The sequence below is a fragment of the Garra rufa genome, chromosome 3 (assembly GCF_049309525.1).
Source record: "Garra rufa chromosome 3, GarRuf1.0, whole genome shotgun sequence".
NCBI lineage: Eukaryota > Metazoa > Chordata > Actinopteri > Cypriniformes > Cyprinidae > Garra > Garra rufa.
Window position 1 is genome coordinate 18,685,106 of NC_133363.1, and position 16,419 is coordinate 18,701,524.

Sequence of the window (16,419 nt, forward strand, 5' to 3'; positions counted from 1 at the left end):
GTGTTCTCTAGTATCAGTGTTGGATATCAGTGTAGCATAAGTTCAGAAGTGTTTAGTACAAGTGGTCATTGAAATTATTACAAGTTTAGTACAAGTGGTCTGTGAAGTGACTTTTCTGAGTTCCAAAAAGGACAAATCATGAAAGCCCATTTAGCATGAGTGTCTGTAACCTTAACAGTCCAGTTGTTTGGTGATTAAAGAACAATAGTCTTTACGATTATGACTTAGTACATAAAATATGGCAAGGCTGCAAAGAAGAAAAATGGTCAAAACCTGAAAGTGAATGATAGGGACTGTCCAACACTAAAAAGGATTGTGTCCAAAAAACGCAGAACTAGCCTACTGCAGCAAAGTGACAGTGCAGCAGTGACCTGCAACATTTATCTTGAAGACCCTGTTTCCACAAAATCCACCCACTGAAATCTTCACAAAGCCAGCAGTCATGAAAGAGCTGTAATTGTTAAAACTAAAAATCACAGACACCAATGTTAAAATGTAAAAAAAATATGGAGGCATGATCATAAAATCTGGACAGCTGGGGCACCAAGATGAACTCCAACATCTGCCAGGGCTAGCTAGATCACTTGACTTGAATATTATCAAACCACTGTGGGCAGCTTTAGAGAGAAGTGCCAGAAGCCAATTCCTTCCTCTTACATTTCTAGAGCCACTGGCAGATGTTTTGATAGAAGGCATTCCACTGGAGACTATTCAAAAGTTGTATGAATCTTTTTCTCAAATGGTGGTGAAACACCATAATAAAGACATATTACCTATTTCCCAGGTGTTCACTTTATTTTTTTCTTCCTTTCTTGAGAAATATTTTTTTTTAAATGTTGTTCATTTCTTGTCATATATTACTTTGTAATCTTGATTTTTTTAACAGTATTTTGTTTTATTTTTAGTAGCTAACTTTAGCTAACTCTAACAATAGCTTGACTTTAGTTTTATTAGCTTGGCAAGCTGCAAAGTCTTCAAAGTATCATCCCCAGCACTGCTCACATCAGACTCACATCTTTAACACTGATCTTTAAATAACCATTCCTAACTGTTTGTGTCCGTGCAGTACTTCACACACCCGTAAATGCACATCATTAGCGGAGTTTGTGCTTGTTCACCCTTCTTCGATATTATTAACAGTACAGCAGTAATTATGCAAATTTAAAAAAAACAAGATAATAATTTTTGCAAAGTCATTACACTGAAAAATGCAGATAAATATAACCAGGGAACAATCAGACTTTCCTCAATTAAGCATGTTTTTCAGAACATTACTCATTAAATAGTGGCAGATTCTCCTCAGTGTCCTCAGTGAATTTGCATTTGAAAGTTTGGAAATGGGAGGGATCTTTAACATTTATTATGTTCACATAAAAGTGCCTGATTAAACCTCATAATTAAATTGATTACTGTATTGATTGGACAACCTATCCTGAAAAATTGTTAGAGTGAACCTTAAGATCCTTCTTCTAACAGCATTATGGTTGTGAAAAACAACTAACTTTGGCAGAAAGTATGGTTACCATGATCGTTTTTCTAAAGATATCATGTGTAGCTGGAAATTCTGTCTTCATTCTCACCCTCATGTCACTTTAAACCTGTACAACCTTCTATGTTTTGCAAAAGAATAGTCTTTCAAGTCAGTGGGGTTCAGTGTTGTTTGGACTTTGAAATGTTCTTCAAAATGTCTTCTTTTGTGTTTATGCTTATGTAAGCAACAGCAATTTTGTGGAAAACTATCCCTTTAAAGGATTAGTTCACGCCATGATTTACTCACCCCCTTGTCATGCAAGATGTTCATGTATTTCTTTCTTCAGTCATAAAGAAATTATGTTTTTTTGAGGAAAACATTTTAGGAATATTCTCCATATAGTGGACTTCAACGGTGCCCGCGAGTTTGAACTTCGCAGTTTGCAGTTAATAATGCAGTATCAAAGGCCTCTAAATGATTCCAGCTAAGGAAGAAGGGTCTTATCTAGCGAAACAATGAGTTATTTTCTAAAAAAAAAATTTAAAAAAAGACAATTTATATGCTATTTAACCTTAAATGCCCATGCATACTCTGAGCACTCTGGTTCAATACAGTTAGGGTATGTTGAAAAAATCCCATCTCATTTTCTTCTCCAACTTCAAAATTGTCCTACATCACTGCAGAATTACCGACCCAGTGTTTACAAAGTGAACAAAAGGCCCTTTGGGATTGTTAGAGCCCTTTGAAGCTGCATTCAAACTGCATTTTGAAAGTTAAATCTCGGGAGCACCATAGAAGTCCACTGCATGGAGAAAATTCCTGAAATGTTTTCCTTAAAAAACATAATTTCTTTATGACTGAAGAAAGAAACACATGAACATCTTGGCTGACATGGGGGTGAGTAAATTATCAGTAAATTTTTGTTTTGGAAGTGAACTAATCCTTTAAGAGATTTCAATGAAGACATATGGAGAATGTCAGTGCTCAGTGATTAATAATTATCATAAGAAATGCATTTGTTATGGGTTGGTGCAGGGAGAAGAAAGTGCAACTGAGTGCAATTTCCAACGTGACTTTTAATGTCTTGTAACTCTGCATTCCCAGAAGTCTATGGGAAATCGAGCGGAAAAACTCTATAGTGCTATGCAAAAGTATCAGCTTCATCTGTCTCTTTCTCTTCCTTTTCACTTTTCCTGTGTGGTCTTTCTCTGACCTCCTGTGACCTTCCTTCTCCTCACCCCTCCCTTCCTATTTCTTCTCCACGCCCCTCTTTTTCAGTTTCCCTTTATTACCCAGGATCCTGCTTATCACCTGTGTCCACTCTTCCCATTTGCCCTTGAGGTAACTTGAGAAGTGGTGCAACATTAGTTAAAGTATCCCTCCTCTCTCTCTCTCCATCTCCCATTCTCACCATCTGTAGCCACCTGAGAACAGACCAGCCGAAATAGATCTTGTCTCTCTCCTCCATCGATCCGGCCACCCGGCATAGATAGCAACCCTTCCTCAATATTATCAGGCCTCTTCCTCCTGCCATCCTCTCTCCCTTATTTCACATCCTCACCCTCTGTGTCCTTTACTCATATTCGTTTCTAAGTTCAGGACATGCCGGTGCTTGCTTTGGTCTAATTTTATCCTCTAGAGCTACTGGGTGTGCGCGCATGTGTGTATTGGTAGAGCGTAGATTAGATTAGAATAGAATATAAATTCTGGTAATCCTTTTGTAATCCGTAATGTTATTCATGATTCAGACTGAATGAAAAACTACTGCGAGTGCCTGGCTTTAGAACGTAATAACCCTGTCCATTATGTGTGCGTGTGTGTCTCACGGTGAACATCTCTCTGCACTTAGCAACTCCCTCAGCCCTCTTTCACCAACACATTCTGTCCTCAACACACCCCTCCTTTCTCCCCGTATCCCTCGCTGCCTCATATTAAATCAGACACAGAGTTTTGCTGCTGTTGTCAGCGTCTCTACAGCTTCAGTGACCACAAAGCGGATGACCATTTGCTAATGATTATCACATCAATTACGTTCTGTACCTCACAAGACTCTGAAGAGAGCTGTCACACACACAAACACACACAGTGGCTGAAAGACTAATTGAAGCAGCATTGACCGAGTAAGAATCATTAGCATCTTGACTTAGTTTTACTGACTTCTTGGTGCTCAAGTTGCACAGCAAGGAAGGCTTCCAGGAAGGCTTTTTTTCCAGGGCAGCATGACACCATAAACACAGTACTCAGAGACCTGTCATCAAACCAGCAGCTTTACCTGTTTTCTTTTTGGGGGTTTTTTGTAGTCACTGTTATTCAAATTTTATTTTTTATTTTATTATTTTATTTTATTTCACAGGTTTATTTGTTTATTTATTGTTAATTGGTCATAATTTAATATTGTTTAACCAATTTGATTCTAAATTCTCAAATGTAATTTATTATCAGTCTAATTTATTTATTATTGCATTTTAATTTATGTCAAATTCTGATTTAATTCAATAGTGTTGTAATTTCTTCTGTAACGCTAGTAGCATATTGTGTTTTTATTTTATGATTTCAATGACTTTATGAATGTGGCCTCTAGCAGCTGATAAGGTTTTTCTTATATCCAGACAGGTATAAGCAGCACAAGTGAGATGTGGTGATGGGAAGAGGAGTATAGTATAGAAATGTTTCCCACTAGGGCACAATTTATTGTCAACGAGAGTGGTCAGAATTTAGAGCAGGAACAATCTCATAAAAGCGATGAGCGATAGAGAAGCAAAGTGCATTTCTGAGACAAGAAAGTCTATAATACCTGGGGAGAGCTAAGCATTAGCATTCAAGGACAGCCGCTTACCTAGCGCAGGAAGTGTGCGATTTAAAATCTCACCAGAGCTGGAAAGTGACTAATCACTCTGGAAATGACAACATGACTAGGCTGACTGACTGGCTGATGGCAATACATCTGTTATCCTTAACCTCAACCTATCCTTAACCCTAACTTAACTTATCTAGAATTCTAGATATTTTTTAATTGAATGGCTGTCAGTAGTGAAAGATACTGTAGCTACGGCATCCACCAGCAGAAGTTTATTTTACCACACTAAACAGCAAAAGCTCAATGCTGATGGACAGTAGATCTTTGTGAAATTTCACATTACCCAGTTGTTTTATCTGGTCACATTCAATATAGTTGCAAAACCAGAATTCAGGTTGCATATAGTTTTCCAATAACGCTGTAAATTTAGTGGCCAGAGAAGAGCAAAGCTCTGACTGCTGAATAGTGATACAAGAAACTAAGTATTGCAATAAATAGAACTATAACTTCATATCTCAAAAAGTGGCAGCTCAAGGAGGGAGAATAACAGCATTTTGTATTTGTCAGATGTGATTTTCTGTTTGTGGAGGCAGTCTTGCTAATATCTGTGTGTGTGCTGGCTATAATGTGCTTGTATACAGGGTTCCTGAGGACACAGTTGTGTATAATAGCATAGGTATTACAACATAAACATAATTTATATGGACACTCCCTGTGTCCTTGTAAACCAAAGGTCTTAAAAAAATATTAAAACCACATATACTTACACATATATCCTCACTTATATAGTAAAATATATGACAATGTGAATATGGCAACCCACTAGTGAGGACTTACTAGTTAAAAAGGCTTAAAATCTGATAGGGTTAGTTCACCCCAAAATTAAAATTAGCCTATTATTTACTCACCCTCAGGAAGTATATGACTTCATTTTTTCATTCAAACGCAATCAGAGTTTTATTAAAAACTGTTCTGTCTCCTCCAAGCTTTATAATGACAATGGGCGGGTGTTTCTCTTCAACAGTCCAAAACAAGTCCAATAAAGCGCATCCATCCATAATAATAAAAAGTGCCTCACATGGCTCCAGGGGGTGAATAAAGGCCTCCTGTAATGAATCGATAGGTTTTTGTAAGAAAAATATCCATAAATTTTTTTTACATTTATATAAATATTTAAAACGTAATAATCACTTTAATCTAACTTGCACAAACAGTTGTACACGGAAGCCACTCCGGGCGGATGACGTAGGATGTTGCGTAGCGCATGTGCCTGTGAGTATCACAAAAAAACAACTTTTGTTTGCAGGAGTAAAGGAAACAAAGTTTCCTTAATTTAGCAAAGGAAAATCAGTCTTCTCTTGGCTTAAATTGCAATCATCTGGCATTTTTCTTTACAAATCCTCGTTTTGTACTTCGTGATTTGTTTTGCTCTCTCCACTGTCCATCCGCGTTCGTCACTTATAAACGACGCATATGCAATGCCGACGTCCTACATCGTCCTCCCGCAGTGGCTTACATGTACAACCGTTAGGGCAAGCTAGTAAAAAGTTATTATTACGTTTTAAATGTGGATATTTTTCTTTAAAAAAAAAGTGCATTGATTTGCTACAGGAGGCTACGGAGCCATGTGGGGCACTTTTTATTATGGATGGATGCAATTTATTGGACTTGTTTTGGTCTGTTGAAGAGAAACACCCACCCATTGTCATTATAAAGCTTGGTGGAGCCAGAACTATTTTTCATCTGAAAAAAAGGAAGTCATATACACCTAGGATGCCTTGAGGGTGAGTAAATAATGGGCTAATTTTCATTTTATGGGTGAACTAACCCTTTAAATCTAGTGCTTTGCTTCAGTGGTAATGTTTCTGTGAGAGGTAGGTTTAGGGGTAGGGGTTAGTGTAAAACAAGTGTGTGTGTGTGTGTGTGTGTGTGTGTGTGTGTGTGTGTGTGTGTGTGTGTGTGTGTGTGTGTGTGTGTGTGTGTGTGTGTGTGTGTGTGTGTGTGTGTGTGTGTGTGTGTGTGTGTGTGTGGTCTGGTATTCATCACGTTGTGGGGACCAAATGTCCCCATAAGGATAGGAATACCAGTAGATTTTGACCTTGTGGGGACATTTCTCAGGTCCCCATGAGGAAACAGGCTTATAAATCATGCACAATGAGTTTTTTTGAGGAAGTAAAAGTTTGCACAATCTCCTGTGAGGGCTAGGTTTAGGTGTAGGGTAGGGTTAGGGCGATAGAAAATACGGTTTGTACAGTATAAAAACCATTACGCCTATGGAATGTCTCCATAAAACATGTAAACCAGTGTGTGTGTGTGTGTGTGTGTGTGTGTGTGTGTGTGTGTGTGTGTGTGTGTGTGTGTGTGTGTGTGGTTCAGATTGAACCTCCATTATGGGGACAAAATGTCAATATCCAAAATCCTTTTCCGTTTTTTGGTCCCCATGAAAAAAAGAACTTATAACATCCCTATAAAATAGGAAAACCCAGTGTGTGTGTGTGTGTGTGTGTGTGTGTGTGTGTGTTTTTTAAAAGCGAGAGAAAGACCGAGAGAGCCAGAAAGAAGGCTAAGACAGGTGGCATAGGTCAAAATGAGTTTAAGTCTGCATTATGGGTTTGTGTGGATATAAAAGATGAGCTGTAGGTGATAGGTGTTGCCCCACATATATCATTCATATCATCTGATCTGTGGTATTAAAGACTTCTATCCTCTAATGAAATATCTTACTGTGAATTGAACTGGGGGATTTATTATCTGTGCAACAAAGAGAATCAATGATCCTCAGATGTCTCCTGCTTTTATAGGAAATGATCTCCAACACACACACACATGCACATGATCAAACGCGCATACACACACATACTCTTTGACAAATGGCTTTCATCTTCCTGGTTCTCATCTCACAGTTGTACATCAACTCTCCCATATCTTTGCCATTTTCCTCTGTTTTTTTATCTCTCTCTTTCTGACTGCGTGAGCAGTTGACGAAGTGACTTAATGTCATGAAGTCATTAAGATGTAAAGAGAAGGGGCAGAGATGTGGAAAGTGTTCACAGTATCTTTCTTACACTCAAACACACATGCACACTCACATGCACAGATATGGAGGCGGATGACGGCCTGACAGCAGTGATCCATCAAGCGTCTGAAAGGGAACTTGCTGAAGAGAAACAGAGAAAGAGAGAGGAAGGAAAGCTGGTGGAATGGCGAACAGCAGAGAAATGTGCATTGGTATTTATTACGTAGTTGTTGATGTTGCTAGGGTGTTTATATATCTAGATATATGGTAAGATATCATTTAGTATAACTAATAATAAAGGAATAGTGAAATCTTTGTATGTATTTTTATTTTTTGTAAATCAGAACTGAGACTTTTTGTTTCCACAGAATGAATTCATATTTCAGAAGAGTCTTATTTATCTGACCCTGCAGTGACCCTTTGAGCACTGCACACTCAGACTCCCAGCATCGATCCTTCCAGGCATCTGATTATCCATCTAACCATGCTTTCATATGCCTGTCCATTTCTGTATTTATTCAGTCATCCATCATCTTTCCATCCACCCTTCCAATTTGTCTGCCTGTAGTATCTCTCCGTCTGTGTCTGCCATTCTATATGAATCTTTTTGAGCAGGTCAGTCTCATAATTCTCCTCATTTCCTGTTCTTCTGTTTCTGAGTTCACTGTCTTAGAGCAGTGAATCAGCAGAATACAAACTCTGATCCTTAAGCACTGGAATGTGCTCGATATTCTGTAGAAAATGATACTTATATCTGTCAGTCTGCATCATCTTGCATTTTATGTACTGTATTACTGGCAGATTTGTTTATTTATCATGGTGGGGACTTTGTTTTTTTATAATTCCATAAAGACATTTTCTATATTTATTAAACTATTTTCCTCATTGGGACAGTTGGCTGGTTCATACAGTGCAGATGTTTTTAGGTTTTACTATCCTTCTGGGGGGCATTTAGTCCTAACAATGTAGTCAAAACTCGACCAACTCACACAAAAGCCCTATCTTAATATAGTATTTATTGTTGTCTATTTTGAATGTTGCTACATAGCCTTAATTTATGAGGTCTGTGATTAGATTTTATGGCTAGGGAGGTCCCTAACTGATCAAATGGCTGTACTTGTTTAACTATACTTGTGAGGGCCAAATGTCCTCGTTTATTTTGTGATATAATATGATAACCCACCAGTGAGGACATTTTACTGGCCCTTACTATTTTTTTTTTTTTTTTTTTTTTTGCACATATTTTTGAGAGGGGTAGGTTTAGGGGTAGGGATTGGGTCAGGATAAGGGATTCGAAAATACAATTTATGTAGTTTAAAAACCATTACACCTATGAAATATCCCCATAAAACATGGAAACCCAACGGGTGTGTACTGTATGCGTGTTTGCAAAAGTGAGAGAAAGATTGAGAGAGCCAGAAATAAGGTTGAGACAGGTGGCATAGGTCACAGTGAGTTTAAGTCTGCATTAGGGCTGCAAAACAATTAGTCACGATTAATCTATTCTAAATAAAAGTTTGTGTTTACTATTTGTGTGTGTACTGTGTATATTTATTATGTATATATAAATACACACACATATATGTATGTATTTGAAAATATATATTTGTATGTATTGTATGTATTTGTATGTAAACACTTGTATATAATTTATATTATATATAAATATAAATATTTTACATATAAATCTAACCTATTTCTCCTTAATATATACATGTATGTGTATTTATATATACATTATAAAAACACTCAATACACACACATATAGCATGTAAACATAAACTTTTATTTTGAATCGATTAATCGCGACTAATCGTTTTGCAGCCCTAGTCTGCATTATGCTTTTGTGTGGTGGATATAAAAGATGAGCTGTAGGTGATATGTGTAGCCCCACATATAACATTTATATCATCTGATCTGTGGTATTTAAGACTTTTATCCTCTAATGAAATATCTGTATATCTACATAAACTTAATTTAATTTTGCTATATAAACTTAATTTATGAGGTCTGTGGTTAGTTTTATAGCTAGGGAGGTCCCAAGCCGATGTCATGGCTCGGTATTGGGGCAGTTTTTTTTTTTTTTTTTTTTTTTTTTTTTTAATTGATCGGTATGAGTTATCCTAAGCCCTGATAATTTATTATTATGTCAGCTATTGCCAGCCTGATCTCACAGCAATTTGTACATATTTTACGAGGTGGCTAATTTGTACAAATTAGTACGACCTCACTAAATTGTACGTATTTTATGAGTTCCTCAATTCATATGAATTCGTACGAATGCCCTTCATCTAACCCTGCCACTAAACCTACCCCTCACTGGGGTCTAGGCAAATTGTACAAAATTCATACAAATTAGCCACCTCGTAAAATACATACAAATTGGTCGTGAGATAGCATTGGCTATTGCACAGGTGTCGTGCAGTAGGTGGCAGTATGCACCTTCAAGTAGGTCTGTCAATCGCCATTAGAAGGAATAGACGTGATGCACGACAACCAAAGATGTCTGTTCTAGTGTGTCTCACAAGTTTGAGCTTCCATCTTTAGCGTATTTACTGCACACTTTTGAAACAAATCACTCAGTCATTTATTTACTGCTATATGAGACATTGTTGCCATAAAGCATTTCTATGGGTTGCATCTTGCTTCAGATTGACTGACAGACTATGCCTATAAATATAGTTACTGTAGTAGTTCCATTGTGCTAGACACCCCTTTTTTACAATTGAGCCACTGCCTTTGAGAAAATTTTTGCATGCCCCTGTATACATTAGATTGATTTTAATAACCATAATGTACTTGAAGTGTGCAGCAAGCACTAGAAAAATGCAAGTATCCAACACAGGCTCATTGGAAATACGTGCCTTCATTTATTTTAGTAATTCAACTCAAATTGTGAATCTTGTGTATTAAATAAATTCAGTGCACACAGACTGAAGTAGTTTAAGTCTTTGGTTTTTTTAATTGTGATGATTTGGCTCAAATTCAAAAAAATCCCACCAATTCACTATCTCAACAAATTAGAATACTTCATAAAACCAATAAAAAACATTTTTAGTGAATTGTTGGCCTTCTGGAAAGTATGTTCATTTACTGTATATGTACTCAATACTTGGTAGGGGCTCCTTTTGCTTTAATTACTGCCTAAATTCAACATGCCATGGAGGTGATCAGTCTGTGGCACTGCTGAGGTGGTATGAAAGCCCAGGTTTCTTTGACAGTGGCCTTCAGCTCATCTGCATTTTTTGGTCTCTTGTTTCTCATTTTCCTCTTGACAATACCCCATAGATTCTCTATGGGGTTCAGGTCTGGTGAGTTTGCTAGCCAGTCAAGCACATCAACACCATGGTCATTTAACCAACTTTTGGTGCTTTTGGCAGTGTGGGCAGGTGCCAAATCCTGCTGGAAAATTAAATCAGCATCTTTAAAAAGCTGGTCAGCAGAAGGAAGCATGAAGTGATCTAAAATTTCTTGGTAAACGGGTACAGTGACTTTGGTTTTCAAAAAACACAGTGGACCAACACCAGCAGATGACATTGCACCCCAAATCATCACAGACTGTGGAAACGTAACACTGGACTTTAAGCAACTTGAGCTATGAGTTTCTCCACCCTAGCTCCAGACTTTAGGACCTTGGTTTCCAAATGAAATACAAAACTTGCTCTCATCTGAAAAGAGGACTTTGGACCACTGGGCAACAGTCCATTTCTTCTTCTCCTTAGCCCAGGTAAGATGCCTCTGACATTGTCTGTGGTTCAGGAGTGGCTTAACAAGAGGAATACGACAACTAGGGATGCACCGATATGAATCAGCCGATCATTCTTGCACGTTTTGTCAGTAAAGCCGGTTCTGTAATCAGTGGTAAATGCCATCAGGTGCGTGATTTCACGTTGAGCCGTATATACTACACACAGCCGTTGTTTACCGACGAGCCGTTGTTTACCGACGAGCTGCGCAAAGCAATGTTCATTATCAGTGTGAATGTGCGCAGCTCGTCAGTGAACAACGGCTGTGTGTAGTATATACGGCTCAACGTGAAATCACGCACCTGATGGCATTTACCGCTGATTACAGACCCGGCTTTACTGACAAAACGCGCAAGTGATCGGCCGATTCATATCGGTGCATCCCTAACGACAACTGTAGCCAAATTCCTTGACACGTCTGTGTGTGGTGGCTCTTAATGCCTTGACCCCAGCCTCAGTCCATTCCTTTTGAAGTTCACCCAAATTCTTGCTTGACAAGCCGCTCTAGGCTGCGATATCTTTTTTTTTTCCCCCAAACTTTTTCCTTTCACTCAACTTTCTGTTAACATGCTTGGATACAGCACTCTGCGAACAACCAGCTTCTTTGGCAATGAATGTTTGTGGCTTACCCTCCTTGTGAAGGGTGTCAATGATTGTCTTCTGGACAACTGTCAGATCACAGTCTTCCCCATGATTGTGTAGCCTAGTGAACCAAACTGAGAGACCATTTTGAAGGCTCAGGAAACCTTTGCAGGTGTTTTTAGTTGATTAGCTGATTGGCATGTCATTATATTCTAATGTGTTGAGATATTGAATTGGTGTTTTTTTGTTAAATGTGAGCCAAATCATCACAATTAAAAGAACCAAAGACTGAAACTACTTCACTCTGTGTGCATTGAATTAATTTAATACACGAGTTTCACAATTTGAGTTGAATTACTGAAATAAATTAACTTTACTGAAATAAATGAACCACACCGTTAATACGCACCTTACTGGTACGGTTGGTACAGGCACGTTTTGCTGCGTTTTTATTTGCACTGCTAGAGGTACGTATTGCGGCTATTTTAACTTTCTTATGCAGATTTGAGCAGTTTTGTCGAACCGTAGTTTGAAGGGCATCATACCACAGCTTTCTATCACTCAAGCGCAATGCCGTATCGTGTGAGCTACTGAGCAAACCTACTGAATTAGAAAACTCATGCATATGAAGCTGCGTATGTGACAACAACGTTCAGAAGTATCAGATTTCAAATCGCGCAGGATGTTAAAATAGTTTTTAAGCCATAATTTAATATTCTGTAGGTAACTGTGAAAATGAAGCTTTAAAATGTAAAACTCTGTGTGAAAATAATATTTTTTGTGAAAAGGAATAAAAGTTGTAGGAGTTTTACTGTCGCTAATGTTCATTTCAACTGGAAACTGCAGTGATTCATACATATAGTGGCACATATTTCCAATGAGCCTATGTTGCAAGTATTGACTAAATATCAGCGAATACTCAATACTTGATTAGTAAGTCCCTATTTATAATGCTTTAACAAATAATAAAAGATTATCTATGCCTAAATTAACCAATAAGGCCATTTTAGCTAACCAGCTTCCGAAGCTAGGATTTGCTGGTGAACAGCATGTGTCTGCTGGCACACCATCTGGACCAGCCCCACACCAGCATACACTGCCACTGAATTTATTTTGGCTCAAGCTATTTTTCAGCAGGGTTGGTGAAATACTGGGATGGGTATCACAATTTAGAGTTTAGCACAATGTTACATGCTCAGTGAGCACTTCTCTCTTCTGCATGATCTGCCCTCCTTCATCAGAACCTGCTGTTCCTGCACAGCTACAAGCTAACTGCTAATGAACTTGTTTAGTTTATATAACGCTGCTGCAGGGAAATACTCAGGAATAGAGAGAGAGTGTTGATAGACATAAAGGTAGGACAAAAATGTTTGGCAAGGCTGGAAAGGAAAGGAAGGGATATGATATGGTAGAGGAAAGGTCAGATTAGGATAAGATAGGAGAGGATAGGATACAACTTTGTGTATAAAACTGTCGGAAGAGAATCCAGAATGCAATTATCTTAAGGCAGATTACAAACAATAAAATAAATAGGTGGGAAAATGTAAACACCCAGGGCTTTCTTTGAATTGAGGAGTGGAAACGATAACTCAGAGAAAATACTTGGAGAATAAATATGAATAAATAGACAAGAGTTCTAAAGAGGGTTTATAGGGTGGTGCTTGAAGTATGGGGTGCTGGTATTGATGTTGGCATGGTTACAAAGAGAATGCATGCTACTTTTAAAGCAACCTCTCTCACACTTAATGACACACACAGAGAAACAGAGAATACACCAGCGTGAGAGAGGCAGAGAGATAAAGGCTGTAGTGCAGTGTAAAGTGTCCTTCATGTGTGCACATGAATATGCATAAAGAAGCATGCACTCTGGATAGAGAGCACTAGAGCTCTTCAGCTGTTTTTGTGTGTGTGTATGCATGCATGTGTTGTCATTATAGCACTGTAAAATCAATCTCTCTTGTGTTGTGTCACTGCATTATCCGCTGTTGAATATTTGCTTGTGTTTATGCAAGGATATGAGGGAGAAAGAGGGAAAATAGGTGGAACAATAAATGGCCCACAACATACTTTGAGCTCCATAAATAACTGGATATACACATCAGTCTTTCATTTGAGGGAGTTAGGTGTTTGTGTGCAGTCATAACTGCTTCTAGAGCAGAATGTTGTTCTCTGACCCATTCATGTGTATCCAGTCAAATTTACAGCTGTTTAAAAGACTACAAAAGGTCAAGATCTAGTTCTTCCTCTAAAACACCGCAACACACAACTACCACACACATTTTCAAACAGGAAGAGAAGCATAGGAAAGAAAATAACAATGAGAACTCTTCAAATGCAACGTGTAGAATTGATGTGCCAGCAAGCAGAAATACAAAAACAATGTTTCCAATGACACCGCTGTCCGCCATTGGTCTGGCAAACAGATAGCCCCGCCTCAATCTCATGCCATTGGTTGAGCCAGTGTTGCTATGGCTATGCAAAAGCTGTTTTAAAAGGTAGGCAACTACCTTTACAAATCCCAGAATCCATTGCGGACAACAGTAAATCCTGCATCCCACAAATTGAGAGAAATCTTATTTTTGATTTTGATTTAACAAAAACAACATGCAAACACCAAACTCTTTTGGAATCAGTGAATTGTGAGTATCCTTCCATTTGTGTAGGATACTGCTTTAAGGTGTGGCAAATTTATGTTAGTCAATGCAGTGAATCTGAGCAAAATCTGTGAGGAAATGTTTCATCCCTTACAAGAATTATGCGGATCGCTATTGAAATGACTAGATTTTGCTCATGAAAATTCGCCAGATAATGGTAAACATAAAGGCGTCTTAAAAAACAGCTGTATAGGCAGCTTTCTGTGAAAAGACCCTGTATGCCAGCCATTAGTCTCATTTATTTTTATTTTGGAGACAAAATCAATACTTAAATGAAACTCGGAACACCATTAAGTCTCCTGAGTTCTGAAAGAGCAACCTCTAAGAGATAAAATGTTCCACTGTGTGTGCTGAAGGATGGGGAACTGGACTGCGCATACAAAAGCTGGGTAAAGATTTTCTGCTCTGCATCTTTCATCTTAGGTCAGTCAATTGCCTTGTCCATTAGTCTTCAACCATTCCGGTATATATGTGTGTTTGTGTGAGTGAGAGTATTTACCTTTTTTGTCTGTGTTGATCCCAGGTCAATTAGCTGCTCATTTCCAGGTGTTTATCTGCATGTGTTTAAGTTTCTGAGGTGGGTTTTAATCCAGACTGAGGTGTTTATCCCTTGTCAAGGTAGAGAAGCGATCACGTATGCTTACGTGTTTATCCTGTGTCCATGTGCACACTTCAGACATGAGGATTTAACTTGAGTCAGATTCTCAATTTCACACGTATCTGGGATATGCACTGGGATATGCTCTTCCCTTGTTAAAATGTTCCTGCTGTGAAACATTTTGGCCTTAGGGCCTACCAGCAGTTTCACATTTCCACTGAACGCATTTTAAGATTCTTACCATATTCTTCCACCTTTGACTCTTTCCAGCTGTTTTTTTTCCAGGATCCCGCTGTTTTATCTTCCTTTCACCTTCTATTCCTGCTCCTTTTCATCCACCTGCCATGTTCATGTGCTCATTTTCCCCTACAACACCTTCTCATTTCGCGTTCTCTCATTCTGTCAGTCTGTTTATTCCTTATTCCAGATGTGCACCTTGTTTGTGTTCTCCTCCAAATTGCTCTGATTGTTGTTTTCATGCATTCGCCTCTTCAGTTGTTTGTTCCATTCCTCTTTCAGTGTCGAATTCCAGTGAGCTGCCAGTCCTGAGGACGTTATGTCTCACGGCAAAACAACATCCCGAGTGCAGAGAAAAACGGAATGATGGGAGGGATGACTGAATGGGGAGCATGAGTATGGAATGAGAGGGAGGAAGAAAAAAAAAAAAAAAAAATTAATTTTAATTGTTGTTGTTTATTCACACAGGTATACTAAACTAAAACCCAGAAGACGATTTAATGGGACTCAATTGAAATTTTGTTAAACGAATTATAGGTCAGTGTTGTCACAGATGTTTCCTGGGTAGAAATACATAAAATGCATAAAAATACATAAAATACAAAAAATTATAAATAAAATGAGACCATTTTTGACTGAACACAGATAAGAACAGAGCAATAAAATAAATCTGACACTCGACCACAAAACCATCATGAGCTGAATAAATAAGCTTTCCATTGATGTATGATTTGTTATGATAGGACAATATTTGGCCTAAATACAGCTATTTGAAAATCTGGAATCTGAGGGTGCCAAAAAATTAAATGATTGAGAAAATTTGTTGTCAAGTTGTCCAAATGAAGTTCTTAGAAATGTATATTACTAATCAAAGATTAGTTTTGATATATTTACGGTATAAAAATTTGCAAAATATCTTCATGGAACATGATCTTTACTTAATATCCTAATGATTTTTGGCATTAGAAAAAAAAAGATAATTTTGATCCATACAATGTATTTTGGACTATTGCCAAATATACCCGTGCTACTTAAGTTTTGTTGTCCCAAATGGTCACAAATATGGAAAGTAAATTAATAAAATAATATATATTTAATAAACAAAAAGTAGTAAATAAATAAATAATATGTACATAATTAAAAAATATAGATATTTTAAAAATTATTTAAATAAATACATTTTGCTGAGAAATTATATTGAAATGTTAGATCTCTTGGTATCTTGCCAAATTTGAGCGCAGTTTCAATGAGACATTCTTGAGATGTCTTCTGATATGAGTATCAAATTATTGGAGTCTTTCTCAAGAGGAAAATTTTG

At 37.7% G+C, this 16,419-nt stretch overlaps 2 protein-coding genes across 3 annotated transcripts in view; one reads left to right on the forward strand and one right to left on the reverse strand.

Moving 5' to 3' along the window:
- pcxb (pyruvate carboxylase b) overlaps positions 1 to 16,419 on the forward strand; it is a 315,031-nt gene that overhangs the window by 218,452 nt on the left and 80,160 nt on the right. The window lies entirely within an intron of this gene.
- Positions 1 to 16,419, reverse strand: part of LOC141330980 (leucine-rich repeat and fibronectin type-III domain-containing protein 4) — a 33,661-nt gene that overhangs the window by 15,749 nt on the left and 1,493 nt on the right. Inside the window, exon 2 of one of the 2 annotated variants that reach the window (XM_073835797.1) lies at positions 15,106 to 15,480. The gene's annotated coding sequence lies outside the window, so the exon portion shown is untranslated. Of the gene's footprint in view, positions 1 to 14,765; positions 15,481 to 16,419 lie in introns of both variants that reach the window. The other variant, XM_073835796.1, reaches the window with a different exon arrangement.